This window comes from Adiantum capillus-veneris, chromosome 16 (assembly GCF_014529385.1).
Source record: "Adiantum capillus-veneris isolate H3 chromosome 16, ASM1452938v2, whole genome shotgun sequence".
NCBI lineage: Eukaryota > Viridiplantae > Streptophyta > Polypodiopsida > Polypodiales > Pteridaceae > Adiantum > Adiantum capillus-veneris.
Genome location: NC_140946.1, coordinates 82,379,500 through 82,397,912, shown reverse-complemented (window position 1 = coordinate 82,397,912; position 18,413 = coordinate 82,379,500). Strand labels below are relative to the sequence as shown.

Genomic DNA, 18,413 nt, shown 5'->3' with positions numbered 1-18,413 from the left:
GAGAGAGAGAGAGAGAGAGAGAGAGAGAGAGAGAGAGAGAGAGAGAGAGAGAGAGAGAGAGAGAGAGAGATGTTCTCACATGTTTCTTGATATGTGACATGTCTGTTGCAAGCAATTTTCTGGTCAGATGGACAACAAAAGGATGCCCTCGAGCACATCAATAAATTGTTGCTGCCATTCAACATTGGAAGAACCACCACCTTCAAAAGCTGACTTTAAATTCAAAAATATATGAATGTGTATGATTGTGCGGTACTACGGGATAAGAAAGCATGCATTTGTTTTTAATGCTAACAAATTTGATTGTACAACAGGATTAATAAGCATGTATATTTTACGACAAATGTGTTTAGAGTTCTATGATACAATAAAATTGGTCTTCTTCATGGTACACCTACATTGGCAAGGTCTGAAATTGGGGTACATCCACCTAATATAAAGGTATCTACTAACATAATATGGCGGAAGAGAGAGCCCTTTACACGTGTCGCAATCTGCAACCTGAAGGCTAAAGTCCAAAACTAAAAAAAGCCCCTTTGCACACGAGAAAGAGGGAGAGATAGGGAGAGAGAGAGAGGCCGCCGAAGAAGGCCGGCCGTACTAGTATATACTATACTGAGGCTCCTTGTGAATAATTTGGACCACATACAGCGCTTTTGTTTTATCAGTTGGGTGCCGCACAGATCTTTGGAATGCTTTTCAAAGTCTCCATGATGCTTGCGAAAGAGGGTCGCTTTCTTGGATCACTGCATTTACATCCAAAACAATTCATGAGAGTTTCTGTGAAGGTCTAAAAATTTATTCTCTTCCTGAAAAACTGCAGATAAGGCAACGTACGTACTCATCAAAGCAAGCTGCTATGAGAGCTGTGACTTGATCATGTAATCCAGTTGGTATTTGAAGCCTTCTATTCTGAAACCCCACAGCACCAACAACCTGCACCAGCCGCGGAGTCATCAGAAAACTCAATATTAGGAATTCCGTGGTGAAGACAGTTAAGAGTTACAGAACCTGTGCAGGGCTGAGACCACCCCAAGGCTGTTGTAAAGTTACCAGCTCCCATAAGATCACCCCAAAACTGTACACATCTGACTTCTCATTTGAGGGCTCATCACGCAAAACTTCCGGAGCCATCCACTCTGGCTGCAACATTATGACAGCCGGGAAATTATTACGAAGAATGATATGATACAAAAGTCACAGAATACTAGGAAAAGAAAACTGAAGAGACTGCGTCTCTCTCTCTCTCTCTCTCTCTCTCTCAAACCTACCTGTAGCCTTACTAAAGGGCAGTAAACTTTAGCTTTTACCCCAAACTATGTTGTCTAGATTTCCCTGCACTTTATGACACAAAAAAACTTCACAAATGAGTCATTCACCACTTCAAAACAATCAACTTGAGTGCTCCCAATGGACAATGACACCATGTTGGCCCCAAAGTCTAGCGCCCCCTCTTGGTATTTCTTTATTCAATTGCAAACAAACAACCCCAACACTTGCAGTAAACTCTCATCAAGCTGTCAAAACCTGTCAAGGGTTGAAATTGCATGTTTTCGACTCAATTTCGGTAGCATAACGACACGAAAACGCCTGCAGGTAAAAAATAAACGTCCAGGGCGGATTCCCTTGCATTTTAGAAGTTTTCCGGTGAGATATAGGTCAATTCTAGCATGCTGTAATTTCCTGTTTTGATCACTGTCACGTGCCCAAAGCCCTATATAAGCACCCCAAGGCTTCCCCGAGGCTCCCTTGGTGTTAGCAACAGAACCATGAAACCGGCCAATAGCCTCACTAAAGGGTGGTAAACTTTGGCTTTGACCCGATCTCTATGTCACTTAACTTAACCTATACCTTACGGCACAAAGTAACTTCACAAATAAACCTTTAATTGGAATACACCACTGCAAAACAATTCACGAATTGTAGCTAGAGCTTCTATAAGCTGTCTCACTTTTATCGAGTTGAAATTCACCTACTCTAGCCCAATTTCAGCAACACAACAATAATAGAGGTCTCCCCGGATTCCAAGTAAACGTTGATTTTCCACACATTTTAGAGCACTTTACAGAAACTAGCGAGAAATTACAACATGCTGAATTTTCTGTTTTTTCACCAAAATACCTATTTCGTGATTCCCTAGCTTCCCCGAAGCTCCTAGGACCTGTAGGCATTAAAACTGGCAAAAAACCCTAAACCTACAAAAAACCTAAGCTTCCCCGAACCTCCTAGGACCTGTAGGCATCAAAACAGGCCAAAACCCTAAACTTGCAAAAAAATTACAGCAAGCTGTAATTCTCTGTTTTGCGCTCCGTCCGATTCGCATACTTCTCACTCTGATAACCATCTCGTGGTTGCCTGGCTTAGACTACTACCGGTGAAACTCTCGGCCAACACCCGTTTTACGCTGGCCACGCAAGGTTTGAGCATTTGTGATTTCAAAAAGAGGGCCCCAAAAATTAAATTAAAAAATAAAGGGAGGCAAACCAACAAATAAAATTAGTGTTTGTCACAGTCTCATGACATACCCTTCTTTTGAAATCGCAAACGTCCTCGATTGCATTCATGCTATACATGCCACAGATGATCTAGTGTGACTAGCACCCTTTTATAAACGCATGTATACGTAAGAAAGACTATCAAACAGGAGTACAAATGACTTAATGAAATCTTCACACTTCTTGTCATTTCTGTCCATCATAGAAGTGGGCATTGTACCTTTAATATTTGTCATGCAATGTACACTTCAATTGCACTAAATCCGTGTGTACATGAGAAGTGCTAGCTCCAGGATCACCCTCCTTTTGATCAGGTGTCAAGACCTTTGACCTTTGCTCTATTGAAGTGATCTGAGTTGGAGAATACATGGGTTGAAAACCAAAGGCTTCAAGGTAAAGCTACAATACATTTGGTGACTCTACTAGTTCATTCTCTTCCATCCACTTTGCATTCATAGGTGGATAGCTCTTGAACTTCACCAAATAACGTCTTGTAAATTTTTTCTTAACTTTCTGTCTTTATGTACCAAAATCTACTTAGGTATCAAGATCTCGTCAAGTTCATCAACTTTAGGTGGATCTTGGACATGCATATCCTCCGGCACATCTCCCACAAAAGGTTGAAGATCCCATCTTTTCTACATATTGATTTCAAGAGAATCCTCGACTGGCATATCCTTCGGCACGTCTCTGGTCTACATGCAACATCATTGATCTTGTCAATTACTTGAAAAGGCCCACAAACCCAATCACCCAGTGAGAACAAGAATTCACGCCCTTTTCAGTCTGCCTGAGTCTTCTCCAAGGCAAGCTTAATTTTCTTATACATTTCATCCATATTTTCTACATATCGATCTGCTTCAAAATTCTTATCTTTTGTATGCAAAATGGGAGGAACCTTTTTGCCACCCTCAACAATTTCAAAAGAGTGCCTTGTGTGTTGACGAATGCATTGTATTGTTGTATGCATATGCAAGCAAAGGTAAATAATGTTCCCACTTGCCCTTATTGTCTGAGACATAGCATTTAAGCAAGTCCAGGACAATAGAATTGGTCTCTTCTGACTGCCCATCAGTTTGTGGTTGAAATGAAAATGAAGATTTAAGAGTAGCGCCCATGTTTTCAAACAAGCCTCTCCAAAAACAAACTTGTCATGCGAGGATCACGATCACTAACAATTGATTGTGGCATACCACAGTGCTTAAACACATTGTACATGAACGATCGCCCCATCTGATCAAATTTCCTTTTTGCAAGAAAAAGATCCTTCCATTAGTTAATAGAACTACCATAAGGGCTACATAGTACAACCACCTCTACGAGAGAGGGCTACATCAAACAATGGGGAGACTCTCCCCGTGAGAAATCAAAGTAAGTACAATAAGAGCTAAATCACGAGATGGGAGGAGAAAGAAGCCACACTGGTGGCCGGTAGTGCCATCTAGACACACCTTGAACCATGGTGAAAAAGGCCCTGGGCGCCAAAGTCGCAACTAAGCCTCCCGGCTCTCCCGCATGCGTTCCGAACTTCCCTGAAGTCTCTCAAATTGACCCTTGAGCGTATGGGTCAGCTCCAGCCAAAAGTCACAAATAGTCTCTACCGGTGGAATAGAGAGAGCCTCAAAGATGCGAAAGTAGCAGGCCCGCCAGATGAACCAGAGTGTCACGCCGCAAATGAGCTCCTAGCACCACTCCTGGGGGATGATCTCTGTGGCAAGCTAAAGTGTAGGTCGATCCCCCTGAATCACTATCATCCTGCTGGTGGAAGCCAACTCAAAGTGGAGCGTCGGGCGTGTGAGTGTGGACCAAGTTGCAACACCCCAAGTGTAATGTCGGACTGTGTAGAGGGTTGGCATCAGCCGGAGAACCCGAAGCCAAACCTGTTGTGCCATGGGGTAGTCCCAATGCCCACAAACAGTAATGTTGATTCTCCAAAGGATGGCCACACGTTGCACATGTTGTCGAGAAGCCGCTGTGTACCAACCAGCTCCCAACTGTTGTAGCCCTATGCGCAACAAGCCACTAAAACATGATAACTCTCCTCGGCTGCCTGTTGTCTCACGAACGCTCCGAGAAGCCTGACAAGGACTCGACTGTGAGACCCTTCTCCTACCAATGTAAGTGTTGCGACTGATCGAGCCTCTCTTCGTGCGGCCAGTATGTGTCGCACCAAACGAACTGTGTACTGGAAAAAGGGAATCCCTAGGTGATCAACTGAAGAGAAAGGATCCCGCCAGAACCACTCTCCTGGGTCCCACTCCACTCCTGCCAAAGGACGACTCTCCTAAGCCCAAAGCCGACAGTGTCTTGACTCAAGATCTGCTGGGTCAGGATCTATGACCCAAGTCCTCCAACAAAAGCCCACAACTTGGATCCTCTGAAAACAACACTCTGCAACTTGTGGAGCCTCTACTGAGACTCTGTGAAGGCAACCCTCTCCCTGAACCTCAAAGAACATGGGCGTACTGACTCCGAGCAAGCTCGAGCTGCAATGAAGACCTGTAGCCGCGTGAAAGCCCCCATCCATCTGGAAACTACTGCCTCTAGAGGGGTAAGACACTCAGCTGGTCTAGCCTATGTAATATCTTGACACATGCCCTACACCCCTCTCATGCCTCATAGCTGAATGCTCTCGAGCTCCTTAGGAAGGCCTAAAAATTATAGCCAGTTGTCGAGAGTACGGGTTGGACCCTCTATCATGGGACCCCAAGAAACATGAGGCTTGCTACCAACCAGGTGGCCTCTTTGTGTGCTAACCATGGGGTTCCAAACAAGAGACTGCCTCAAGCACTCCTGCATGGAAGTGGGTTGCTGTTGCTCCAGGCCACTCCTCAACTGCTCCCAGGATCTAAGCAGGCTTGCAGCAAATCGGTCCTCCAACCTCCTGCTGAGACCAAGTCTGCGCATCACCTGGTGAACGGGGGCTCTAAGGGCCGCCCGCATGAGAGACTCGAGCTCGAATCCGGTGAAGCAACAGCTCCTTCCAAGGCTCGTCCCCAAGAAGTAGTCCTCTGACCACAAGCTTCCCTAGGAGGGCTCTACCTTGTTGTTCTAGGTCGATGATTCCCAACCCCCCCCTAAGAACATGGTAAGGTAATGACTTGCCAGGCCACTTTGGCCTGCCATCTAATAAAATTTTATGTTCTTCTTGACATAAATAAAATGGACCTGTTTGTAGCCTCCAAATAATGGTCCATATACCATCATTCCCAATTTGCGTTCTCAGAAAATCAAAGATAAATCCATAGCAATACTTTCTCATGGCTTATCTGGAAGAGACAATGGTTGTAACAACTCTGGTGCTTTTTGCCTGTCAAACTTGACCTTTTGGCAAATCACGCATACTCGCACAAAGGTATCCAAATCTCTCCTCAAAGTAGGTCAGTAAAAGAATGTCTCAACCACTTTCACTGTTGCATCAATACCACAATGCCCTGCATATGGTGGGACATGACTTTCTACCATAACCTTATGTTGCAATGGCCTAGTAACACATAGTCTGTCATGAATCATCACATAACCATCCCTGAGGAGTGTTCATGGCATTGTCCATCCAACAAGTGTTCAAAGAATCCGGTGCTTTTTGCCTGTCAAACTTGACCTTTTTGCAAATTACGCATGCTCGCACAAAGGCATCCACATCTCTCCTCAAAGTAGGCCAGTAAAAGAATGTCTCAACCGCTTTCACTGTTGCATCAATACCACGATGCCCTACATATGGTGGGACATGACTTTCTACCATAACCTTATGTTGCAATGGCCTAGTGACACATAGTCTGTCATGGATCATCACATAACCATCCCTAAGGAGAGTGCTCATGGCATTGTCCATCCAACAAGTGTTCAAAGATCCTTGCAAAATCTTCATCATTAGCATGCTATTCCTTCATATCATCAAGCTCATTATGGTAAATAATTGACACAGTTGAAATTTATGGCTTTCTTGACAATGCATCAACCATGACAATCTTTTTGCTTTCCACATGCACAATCTGAAAGGGGAAAATAGACAAATTGTTAAAGTTATGGCATCTCAAGTAAACTGCCCAATGTGATTCCAATATTTATTTTGGCTTTTAGATAATATTTTACTTATATGTTAAAGTTTTGATAGGGAAATTTACTTAGATGGGTATATATGTACCCCATTGCCCCCATTGTAGTATCATCAATTCATTGCCAAGGTTTGTCGGTTCAGCAGTATCTCTCTCTCTCTCTCTCTCTCTCTCTCTCTCTCTCTCTCTCTCTCTCTCTCTCTCTCTCTCTCTCTCTCTCTCTTTCGTGTATTCTCCTTGATGCTCTACACCTCCGCATCGTTGACTTTGACATGGTATTAGAACTTGGTAGTCATTGATTGTGGGAGAGGGCGTTGCCGTGAAGAAGAGTCTTTGACTCAGGATTTTGAAGCCAAAGACAAAAGCAAGAACTCACAAAGAGACAAAGGCAAAGGCAAGCTGGACACAGATAAAGATTTGACAGAGGAGATTGCCATGGCACACATGGTGGAGACCACAGTGACCACGACGCCAATTTTTTTTATCATGAGGCCCATGCTGCCACTAGCTTCAACTAAAGAGAGGCTGGTGAGTGGCAGAGAGTGGCAAGCAGTGCTCCTTATAATTGATTTGGACCCATGTGTAGGAGTTCAAGTTCTCAGTGTTTGAATGCGTGGGTCACAGTTCAAGGCACATGCATCTAGCAGGGAACCAATCAAATGTATCTAAAACACTAAACTACCCAATGTGATCACAATATTTATTTTGGCTTTTAGGTATTTATTTTCCTTATTTGTAAAAGTCTGGGTAGGGCAAGTTACTTAGATGAGTATATATGTAACCCGTTGCCCCCATTGTTGGAGTTCAAGTTCTTGGTGTTTGAACCCGTGGTTCACAAGGTAGGGAACCAATCAAATGTATTTAAAACAACAAAAGTGAACTACCCAATGTGATCCCAATATCTATTTTGTCTTTTAGATATTTATTTTACTTATTTGTAAAGGTCTAGGTAGGGCAATTTACTTAGATGAGTATCTATGTAACCCATTGCCCCCATTGTAGTATCATCAATTCATTGCTAAGGTTGGTTGGTTCAACTCTCTCTCTCTCTCTCTCTCTCTCTCTCTCTCTCTCTCTCTCTCTCACATTCTCCCCATTGCTCTATGCTTCTGCATCTTCGACTTTGACAAATGTTTGCCCATTGCATATGCTTTTTAGATAACTTTAACTGTGTCAAGAAGTATTGCAAGGTCTAATGATCTATTTAGACAACAAAATCAACACCTAGGAGGTAGCGTTTCCAGCTTGAAGAGCAATCACAACCATTAGATCTTTTTCATAGACTTGCAAAGTCTTTTATGGGCCTTGCAAGATTCTGCTTTCATAGGCTACTACCTGACTATCTTGCATTAGTACTGCACCAATACTATTGCCACAGGTGCCATATTGGACCACCAATGACTTCCTAAGATCTGGCAAAACAATCATTGGATCCGCAATCATCATTTTTTCAAGAGATTAAAAGCTGAAATCTCTTTTTGAGTCCATTTGAAAGTGACCTCTTTCTTTTGTAAAGAATGCACGGGTGAAGCAATCTTGCCAAAGTTACGAATGAACCTTTTGTAACAGGAACATAGTCCCAAGAAGCTATGGACATCATGCATAGTCTTCAAATATGGCCATGTCTTGATTGTGTCAACCTTAGCAAGACTCATTTGGACATCATCCTTTGAAACTATGGGCCCTAGAAAGTAGATCTCTTCTAAGAAAAATTCAAATTTATTGGCATTGATGAGCAAACCGTTACTGCGTAACTCTTTGAACACAATGGGCAAATGATGCCTACACTTATATTCATTCTTCAAATAGACTATCATACCATCAAAGAGTGTGCCAACAAACTTTTGATGTGGACGAAAAATCCTATCCATCATCCTATTGAATGTAGCATGATCATTTGTTAGACCAAATGGCATCACTCTAGACCAAATGTCGTTCTAAATGCAGTCTTGTGTGCATCGTTTGGCCTAATACGAATCTAATGCTATCCACTCTTAAAATCTATCCTGTTGCGCACCCTCTAAGCGATCAAGAATATCATCAATCCTTGGAATAGGAAATCTATTCTTGATGGTATTCTTATTCAACTTATAGTAATCAATACACATGTGCCAAGAACCATCTATCTTCTGCACTAAGAGAACAGGAGAGGAAAAGGGTGAAGAACTAGGTTGAATCAACCCTTCTTCTAACAGCTCCTCTCCTTGGCTCATAATCTCTTTCTGTTGGGCCGCACTAACCATGTACAGAGGCCTATTTGGTGGGCTACAACCTGACACCAAATCTATCGCATGATCCTCAGGCCTCTCCGGCGGTAACTAAGATGGTAATGAATCAAAAAAACACTCATTGAACTCTCGCAAAAAAGCTGACCTTTCTATATCTAACCAAGATATATTTGACTGACAATTATTTGAAACATCACGTGCAAAATTCAAGTACGCAAAAAGATGATTTTCAATTACAAAAATGATAGCAGAAGCTAATACAATAGGGATAGACTCTCCTTTCAACTTTACATCCAAGATATGAGTCTTGTCCCTATGTCGCAAGGTAACCTTTTTGTTGAAAGCATCTAACACTCCACGTACTCGGAACAACCATGGATTTCTCGGCAAAACATCGCATCCTCCTAAAGGCATGACATAAAACTCTTATGTATCTACATAAGACTCGATTTGTAGACAGAGCTTTCCAATGATGGGAGTTATAGACTGTGAATACCCCATCTCTTCAGCTCTTATGCCCAACTTGATAGCCAACTATGGTGAGATAAAGTTTGTCTTTGCACCTCGATCAAAGAAAATAAGAAATGTTTGATTCCTAACTTTACCCCACACTCAACATAGCTCATTGGCATCATAGTTTGGCCTATCCCCCACCATATCTGGCACTAAACCGGCCCTAGGTTTGGACTTCTTTCCTTTCCTATCCTCTTTGTCATCTGAGTCAGCTGGCCTTTTATTCTTTCGACAATCCACAGCAAAGTGACCAAGCTGCTCGCAAGTAAAGCATTTACCCTCCGCCATTAAAGCCTTCTTTTCCTCGAAAGACTTATGTACAAAAGTCTTTCTTTGTTTCTTGGCCTGTCCTCTGAAAGTCTCGGCTGAGTCTTCAGACTTCTTTGCCTTTCGTGACCTTTGGGACGCTTCAGGAATCGCTTCGCAAAGAACTTCTTTGCTGAATTTTTTCTTTGATTGACCCCCTTTCAAGTTGCCCTTGAATCCACTATCTTCTCCTTCCAACAAGGCATTTCTGGTGCTCGCAACCTCCATCAGTTGAGTAAGAGTGGCCACTCTGTTCTTTGTGCAGTAATTTATGAGCCCTTTAGACAGCCCACAACAATACTTTTCTATCTGCTTTGTCAACGGCACACATCTATAAGAAGTTACAAGAAGTAGCGCTTTAAAAAATTTGCGATTGTACTCCTCTAAATTCTTGCAGTTAGTCGCATTGAGTTGGTGCCAATCTGTCATAACATCAACTTCAAACTCATTTGACAGCAATGCAAGTGCAAATATCTGTTTGAAATAAACCCATGTGGCCGGTGTTGTCAACCTTGGTAAAACCAAGGTTATGGTGTTTAACACCACCCCACAATGGATGAGGAGAGTAGCACCCACATTCACCAATGGCCATGAGACGGTGGAGTATATAGATGCTTACACCTACCTTGGGTGGTGGTCTTTAGTGGGCCAACACTTTGATTGAGGAGAGCAGTAGAGACAAAACTGACCAGAGCCCATGCAGAATTGGGGAGATTGGAGAGGATGTGTTCACAGATCCAATTTCAGGAGCCTCGGACAAAGCTCTGGCTTTTTGACACCCTGGTGGCTTCCACAATGCAAGCTCATGTTGTTCCTGCCATTTATCCACTACCTTCTCCTTGTCCTTCGTATTCAAAACTACTCTGTGCTGCTCCCACTTTCTAGTATCAACAGTTTGATTTTCCTCATTTACATTTGGAATCTCCTCAATGATAACACCGTTGCTTCTGGTGACTACCCTGACTGACACTAGTTCTAGTACCTTCTGGTCAAAAACTTCTAGCTTTGCAGCATCTGGGCCTTTGGGTTTCAAAGTGACTATAGTTCTCGCATGTGTAGAAGTTCAGGCATTGCTTTGCAAAATCCCATCTACCATTGCACTTGCTAGTGCCTCCTTGGTACCTACCCCTCCTAGTACTAGTACCTTCAATTCTTGTGCTGGTTTCATTATCCTTTGACAAATTGGCTCCATCTATCCTGCATGGAGAAGCCCCTGGTCTCTGTGGGTGCTCACCAGATCAGTCTCCTTTATACACCGCTTATGGGACCTCCCCAGAGATAGATATGCCCGCCTAGCACTTGAGTCCTCTCGACACTCAGCTATGCAAGGAGATACAACATGCTGGCATGGGGAGATGACATCATGGTTATAAGGGCATATTTCCCGCTTTCCAATACTCATTGGATGCACCCTCTATGACTTACATGGTCCGAGATCACCAAGCTCATCTGGCAAGACCTGACTCAGCTTGATACCAAGAGGTCTTGGATACAACCGGCACAGGAACTCAGCACGAAGATGGCTTTCTATAGAGAGCATCTTCTCCAACTCACTGAGGATGGTTTTGTGATAAGGCCCAGATACATGGACACCCACTTACCTCATGGGATACGATGCGTTGGCTAGAAATGCACATCTTTGCACCAGCTTCGGATCAGGACTGGTATATACGTCGGAGTACCAGACAGTAGAGGCCAGGACATGTCCCCTATGTCACATGGAGCCGAAGACAGAGTTGCACTACGCATGCCACTACCCAATTTACTATGAAATACAAGGCCGTTGTCACTGCCTGTTCAGGGAGGGCTTTGGATCACTTTCTAGAGTCATGGGGTATGAGCATCAGAGATGTTTGGGATTTTTATTGCTTGAACTATGCAGACATAGAGAGAGCCTGATGAAGGAGAAGCAAGCTAGTCTCACACAGATCACAGACTTCTTTAGAGCGAACACTAGGTGGCAGGAGGAGCAGCTACCACAACAGAGCTCACATTCTCCTTATACCAAAGGCACGTTGATCGAACGAGTGACCGAGCTTCGGAAATCCAAACGCCCACGACAACGCAAGACTACACAATACCGTCGGAGACTGCATTAGAGGATACGGGTCACTTTGGCCCGACATGCACACCGCCTAACCATGGAGGAGATTAGCGACCGATGATGCATCTCCTATGATTTAGCTGTTCTGAGGACTGTTCACCCTGCTCATCTTTGTACGACAACATTGTGTCATATTAGCCCTCATTCACTACTCTCACCCCTCCCCTCCTATCATACGCAGTTCCATTTTAGTACCTTTTCTTTTTTTATTTGTGGTACTCAGACATTGTATGAGATTCACCGCATTGTAACTTTTTGGTCTCATAGGTCATTTTGGACTTCTGAAGACGTTAATATAACATTTCATCTCATCTCTCTCTCTCTCTCTCTCTCTCTCTCTCTCTCTCTCTCTCATAACGCGTAACCTGTAGCACCCCCCCCCCCGAAACCGTTAATAAGATCAACTGCAACCTATTGGGCACAATCAAAATGCTCGAAGAACGTGTGTTGGCCCAAGAAAGCAAGATAACTGCACTGGGAGATCGTGTGATGGCCAAAGAGGAAGAGATTGCGTCACTCAAGAGGGAGCTCGCTAAGGCACGATCACGTAATACACTTGAAGAGGGAGAATTGCAACCTTCAGTACTAGAGGAGCTCAAAGAGCAAGTGCGACCCATCAAAGAGGGGGAAGAGCAGTACAAAGAAATGACGACCTCTTGGGTGGACGTTATTACAAAGACCCAACAGAAGGCAGATGAGGCCAAGAAATGGATTGAGGTTGCCAAGAAAGGGAAAAGCAAGGAAACAACGTCCATACCCACCATTATTAACTTGACACTAGGAGAGGAGCAAAGAAGGCGTGTGCGCTCTCTACATGTGAGAATTTGCGGCTTAAAAGACAAAGATAATGTGGACGAAGAGGTAAAAGAACTCATGGCTTTGATGGAAGTTCATGAGCCGATGCACTCAAGAGCTTGGAGAGTGGGCAGCAAGAAAAATGGGAGCAAGGGGGAAACCTCGAAATAAGGGCACTCATCCTTCGTTTTTCCTCCATGGAAGCGAAGGAGGACTTTTTGAAGGAGAGACCACCTCTTAAGAAAACGGGCATCTTTCTCGCGGATGACCTTACCCTCTCACAGATCGCTCATATGTAGGAGGTAATGCCACAGATTAGAGCGGCAAGGGAAAAAGGTAAGATTTCCTTTTACCGAGATGGGAGAGTGGTAATATTAGAGCGACGCTCCACATGACGGTGTGAGGCCTATGGAATTGTAATGGATCTATGCGCCTTGATGTGGGTGCTTTTGAGGATAGTTTTACGGGAAGAGACATCGTCTTCTACTCTGAGACACATTAGGCCCCTGGGCAATCTATGACTCACATTAGTGGATACAAATGGGGGAGAGCCTGTAGACAGGAGACACGATCAGAGCATAGAGGGCGGGGCTCAGGAGGAGTGGCAGTTTTATTGAGGGAGGAGTTGCAGCCATTGATACATATAGCTCGCAGGGATAAGCAAGCTAGGTACATGTGGGTGAGATTGAGAGCAAAGACAAGCATATATCTTTACATTGCTATTAGCTACTTCCCCCGAGTACGTCAGTGTATGCACCACCCAGAGGACAGTCCCCCTTTTCTATTTTGGATGATGACATATGGGAGTTCTCTAGAGATGGTGACATCATCATTCTCGGCGACTTCAGTGCTAGGACTGCCCATCATCAGACAGTTTTAATGATACGTCACAAGAGATGCTGAGAGAGCTGGATGTTGCAGAGACGGGCCTATCCAGACTATCACAAGATGGGGAACATATTGAGTATGGACGACACTTGATAGACATGGGGACTGCACATGGATTGGTCATCTTGAATGGTCTATAGAGATTTCCCACTACGGGAGGTACATGCTTTCCACACAAACATGGAGCCAGCACAGTGGATATGTCATGGCACAGCCGAGTCTCATCTCTAGTATCCAGGATCTCACAGTTTGGACCCAGACCTGTTGGTGTAGCAGTGGATCATGCTCTTGTGTCGTTGACCATCTCTTTCCAGTTTAGTGTAGCACACAGGTCACAAGCAGCAGCCCCTACTCGCTACACCTTCACGCGAGAGACGAACTCTGTATACATAGTTGGAATCTATAGACGCCTGTGTACAGAGGAGCCGGGGCGACCTCTAGAGGAGCTTACTACTATACTGACGCAGACATTACATGATGCAGCAACAGAGGCATACCCACACGCCCAGCCGGAGCAGACGCCGTTCTGGTAGCATGCCCCAGAACAACTGGTATGATGAGGAATGCCGCGAGACTAGACCTAGACTCTAGAGGGAGGTGCTTTTGGGGGACATCACTCACAGATAGTCACAGATTGACTTCCGACACCTAGTGCGGTGGAAGAAGAAGGCATTTTTGGCTCGCCTAGAGCAGGATCTATACCAGCTATTCTTGAGTCGGGACTCACGTGAGGCATGGCGGCTCTTTCATGAGCACCCATCTCCCCCCCCCCCCCCCCCCCCCTGCCATTACCTCTACAAAGGCCTGGGGCCAGTACGCGTCATCTCTGTACACAGTTCTTGGACAGCCACCCCTTCCCGTCCCCCCCCCCTCCCCGATCCATGCCCCCACACATGTGCTTTTTTCACCACTGAGATGGTGAGGCCATTGACAGGATGAGGACTGGGAGAGCATATGATCATGGTCGCTTAGTGGCTGAGCACTTCATGCATGCCAAAACTAGCAGAGCTTCTAGCAGTTATGTTTAATCGTGCCATGTGTGAGGGATTGCATGATACTTGGAGCCTATCTACTATTGTACCTATCTTCAAGTCAGGAGACCCTATGGAGCCTGGGAATTATCGCACTATCATGATTGGACACACATTGGCACGGTTGTACGCATCCATTCTTGAGCAACTACTGAGTAGATGGGCAGAGAGGGAGGAGATACGCGCAGCCGGGCAGGCAAGGTTCAGGAGAGGTTTTTCTACTCTTGACCATATCTTGACACTCAGAGCCATCATTGAGGAGGGCAGATCACATGGGAGACGGATCTATTGTAGCTTTGTGGACTTCCGCAAAGCATTTGACACAGTACCCAGAGCTAGATTGATGCGTAGATTACAAGAGATGGGAGTACCCACAGAGCTCATTTGGGGGTCATGGCATTAAACAGGTCAGTAGTGGGGCATGTACGCACCTCAGAGGGTCTATCTACACCGGTCCACTCCACTATTGGGGTAAAGCAAGGTTGCCCGCTCTCTCCTACTCTATTTGGTATGTAAGTGGATGAGGTTTTTCACTACATTGAGAGAGATGGTGATAGAGGTGCACAACAGGCAGGGACATGGATTCCACTTTTGTTATATGCTGATGATATTGTGTTGATCTCCAACTCTCCGGAGGGGATGCAACGTCACTTGGATGCTTTGCATAGGTTTGCCCATGAAAGTGGTTTGTCTGTCAACCTTGGTAAAACCAAGGTCATGGTATTTAATACCACCCCGCAGTGGATCAGGAGGTCAGCGCTCGCATTCACATACGGCCAAGAGACAGTGACGTATACATATGCTTACACTTACCTTGGAGTGGTTTTTAGTGGACCAGCATTTTTATTGAGGAGAGCAATTTCATTGAGTTTCAGGAGCCTCAAACGAAACTCTGGCTCTTTGACACTTTGGTGGCTTCGACCTTCATTGGATCATCACGGGAGGACAGGGCGCACTGATGGATGGGGGGACATGGAGAAGCCACTACTCTCTATGATCTCGCAGCTCATTACAACCAAGGCTTCAGTACCACGTGCCATTATCCGCCCACCCACTAGTGGTTGAGGCTCTCACCAGATCTGTCTCCTTCATACACCGCATGTGGGAACTTCCCAGAGACAGATATGCCTGCCTTGCACTTCAGTCCTCTCAATAGTTAGCCATGCAGGGAGATACAGATTGCTGGTATGGGGAGATGAAATCATGGTTTCAGGCGCATGGGTTCAGCATAGACAGATGCACCCTCTCTGACTCTTACACAGTCCGAGATCACCAGGCTCATCCGCCAGACACTAGGTGAACATGGATACAGCCAACACAAGAGCTGGGCACGAAGATGGATTTCTATAGAGAGCATCTTCTCCATCTTACGGAGGACGGTTTTGTGACAAGGCCCAGATACATGGACACCCACTTGTCTCATGGGATACGATGTGCTATTGGCCAGATACGCACATCTTCACACCAGCTGCTACGGATCGAGATTGGAAGATATAGGACAATACCAGCAGAGGCCAGGACATGCCTCCTGTGTGACATGGAGCCTGAGACAGATTGCACTACACATGCCACTACCCCGTCTACTACGAGATACGAGGCCGCTTCCACTGCTTGTTCAGAGAGGGCTTTGGACCACTCTCCAAAGTCATGCGGTACGAGGATCAAAGATGCCTAGGTCTGTTTTTGCTCGAGCTGCACAGACACAAAGAGAGCCTGTTGAGGGGAGAGGCTAGCCAATCTCAGAGACGGATCACGGACTTCTGAGACACTGGACACCAGAGGAGCTACTACCACAGGAGAGCTCGTTGTCTCACACCAGAGGCACACTGATCGGCCGAGCGACCGAGCTGGGGAGATCCAGACGCCCACGACTGCGGAGGACTACACAGCATTGACGGAGGCTGCATCAGAGGATTCGGATCACTTTGGCCCGGCATGCACGACGCCCGGTTAGACTATTGACCATGGAGGAGATTGATGAGATACGCCAACAACCAATGCTGGATCTCTTGTGATTTAGCTATCCCAGCTGGTTGCTTAGTTCACACCTAGCAGTTTAGGATTCCATAGTATTTTATTTTGTCATTTTTGTTAATCTGACTTTGTATCAGATCCACCACATTGTAACTTTCTGGCTCATAGGTCACTTTGGCCTTTTGAAGACGTTAATATAACATTTCATTTCGTTTCATCTCTCTCTCTCTCTCTCTCTCTCTCTCTCTCTCTCTCTCTCTCTCTCTCTCTCATCTACTTAAAGGACAGCACACTATACATCAATGAAGATAGAACGCCGAACCAACAAAAGACCAGACGTGAAGTATAGGAAGCTCGCATGAACGAAAAAACAGCCCAAGCGGACATGAAAGGGGAAGAAAAAGAGGAAACAAAATGACAATGCGAGACCCATGGGTTCACGGAACTACACGTAACAAGTTGGAATTGCAGAGGCTTCCCGTGGCATAAAGGAGAAGGATTAACGGAAGTCCTACCACAAGCCGACATTCTCTTTTTATTGGAAACATGGGAACACGATGCATGTAGAATACCACACATTGAAGGATATGTCACACACTCCCTACGGTTGCCATGTACAAAAATGAGGGGACAAGTAGGAGTCGCGGTGATATACCAAGAGGAACTCAGAAAAATGATCACAATTTGCAAGACAGATGCTCATAACCGGTACATATGGATCAAGTTTGACACAAAACCTAAACCTATGTTCATTGCCCGGTGCTACATCCCCCATAGAGAGTCACCATTCTATAGTGCCTTCAATGTAGAGAAGAATTACCCTTTCAAGGATCTATATGCCGATATCCATGCCTATGCACAAGAAGGGATGATTATGCTTATTGGGGACATGAATGCTCGCATAGCACATGCGCAAATGCAAATGGTGGATCTCATGACACCTCCAATGCTTGAACATAATGAGATACTAGATCCCACATGGGAGAGATGTTCGAAAGATCTCATTACAAACCCGCAAGATATTGCATTGCTCAGTATGATGACATCCTTACAACTAATCGCCGTCAATGGAACAAGTAAGCTTGAAAAATCGGGAGAATGCACATGCTACACGGCCAACAAAGGCATGAGTGTTATTGATTATGTATTGATTGCATATGAGGCATCCCATATTGTAAGTAATTTTACAATTGGGAAGAGGTCACCCAATTCGGACCACACCCCAATCCATGTATGGCTACAAGTTCCCACTCAAAAAGCACAAAAACAGCCCCATGCCCGATCATGGACATACAAAATGCAAGTGGACAAGAAAAGAATGTATGCAGAACATCTAGACAATGCACTTGCTCATGTACCCATGCCATCACACATTAAACAAACATGGCCAATTTTCAAACAAGCTCTATGTGACGCCGTGGAACAAACAATGGGAAAAACGCATCGGCGAGGAAATCATGTTAAAGGGATACCGCATAACCCATGGTTTGATGAAGAGTGCAAGTATGTAAAAAAACAATTGCGGGCACTGTCAACGACAAACACGGAATGGGAAACTCTATCAAAAGACTACACAAATCTCAAGAGGCGGAAAAGAAGAAACTATGAGCTATGCACGGAGACACAAGCCATAGCCAACTTCAAGAAAAATCCCAATAAGAAATGGCTGAAAATAAAAGGACGAAGACATGACATTATGGGGGACATAAGCTCAGATGACATGTACATGTATGTGGAACAACTATATGTGCATAATAATGCGGAAGAAATGCCACACATGCAAACCGATCTCCATGCCCAAGACTACTTTGATTTCGAAACGGGTAAAAAAGGCATACAAAAACTTGCAAATGGGAAAGCTCCGGACATACTACACTTGAACTCAGAAATGCTTAAATGGTCAGGTGTGAGAGCCAGAGAGTGGATACATAGAATGCTAAACCAAGCCATTGTTCAAGGGCTACCCGAGGATTGGCAAAAGAACTGGATCAAAGCAATTGGGAAGCATCTTAGAACAAAGCATA

At 44.8% G+C, this 18,413-nt stretch overlaps 1 pseudogene across 1 annotated transcript in view; it reads right to left on the bottom strand.

The window, feature by feature from the left end:
• Positions 1-246: 246 nt before the first annotated feature.
• Positions 247-18,413, bottom strand: part of LOC147439354 (serine/threonine-protein kinase CTR1-like) — a 119,177-nt pseudogene continuing 101,010 nt past the window's right edge. The window contains exons 13-15 of the transcript XR_015184578.1: positions 1,012-1,143; positions 842-936; positions 247-746 (exon numbers count right to left, since the gene is read on the bottom strand). The product of XR_015184578.1 is annotated as a serine/threonine-protein kinase CTR1-like (transcript). The remainder of the gene's footprint in view (positions 747-841; positions 937-1,011; positions 1,144-18,413) is intronic.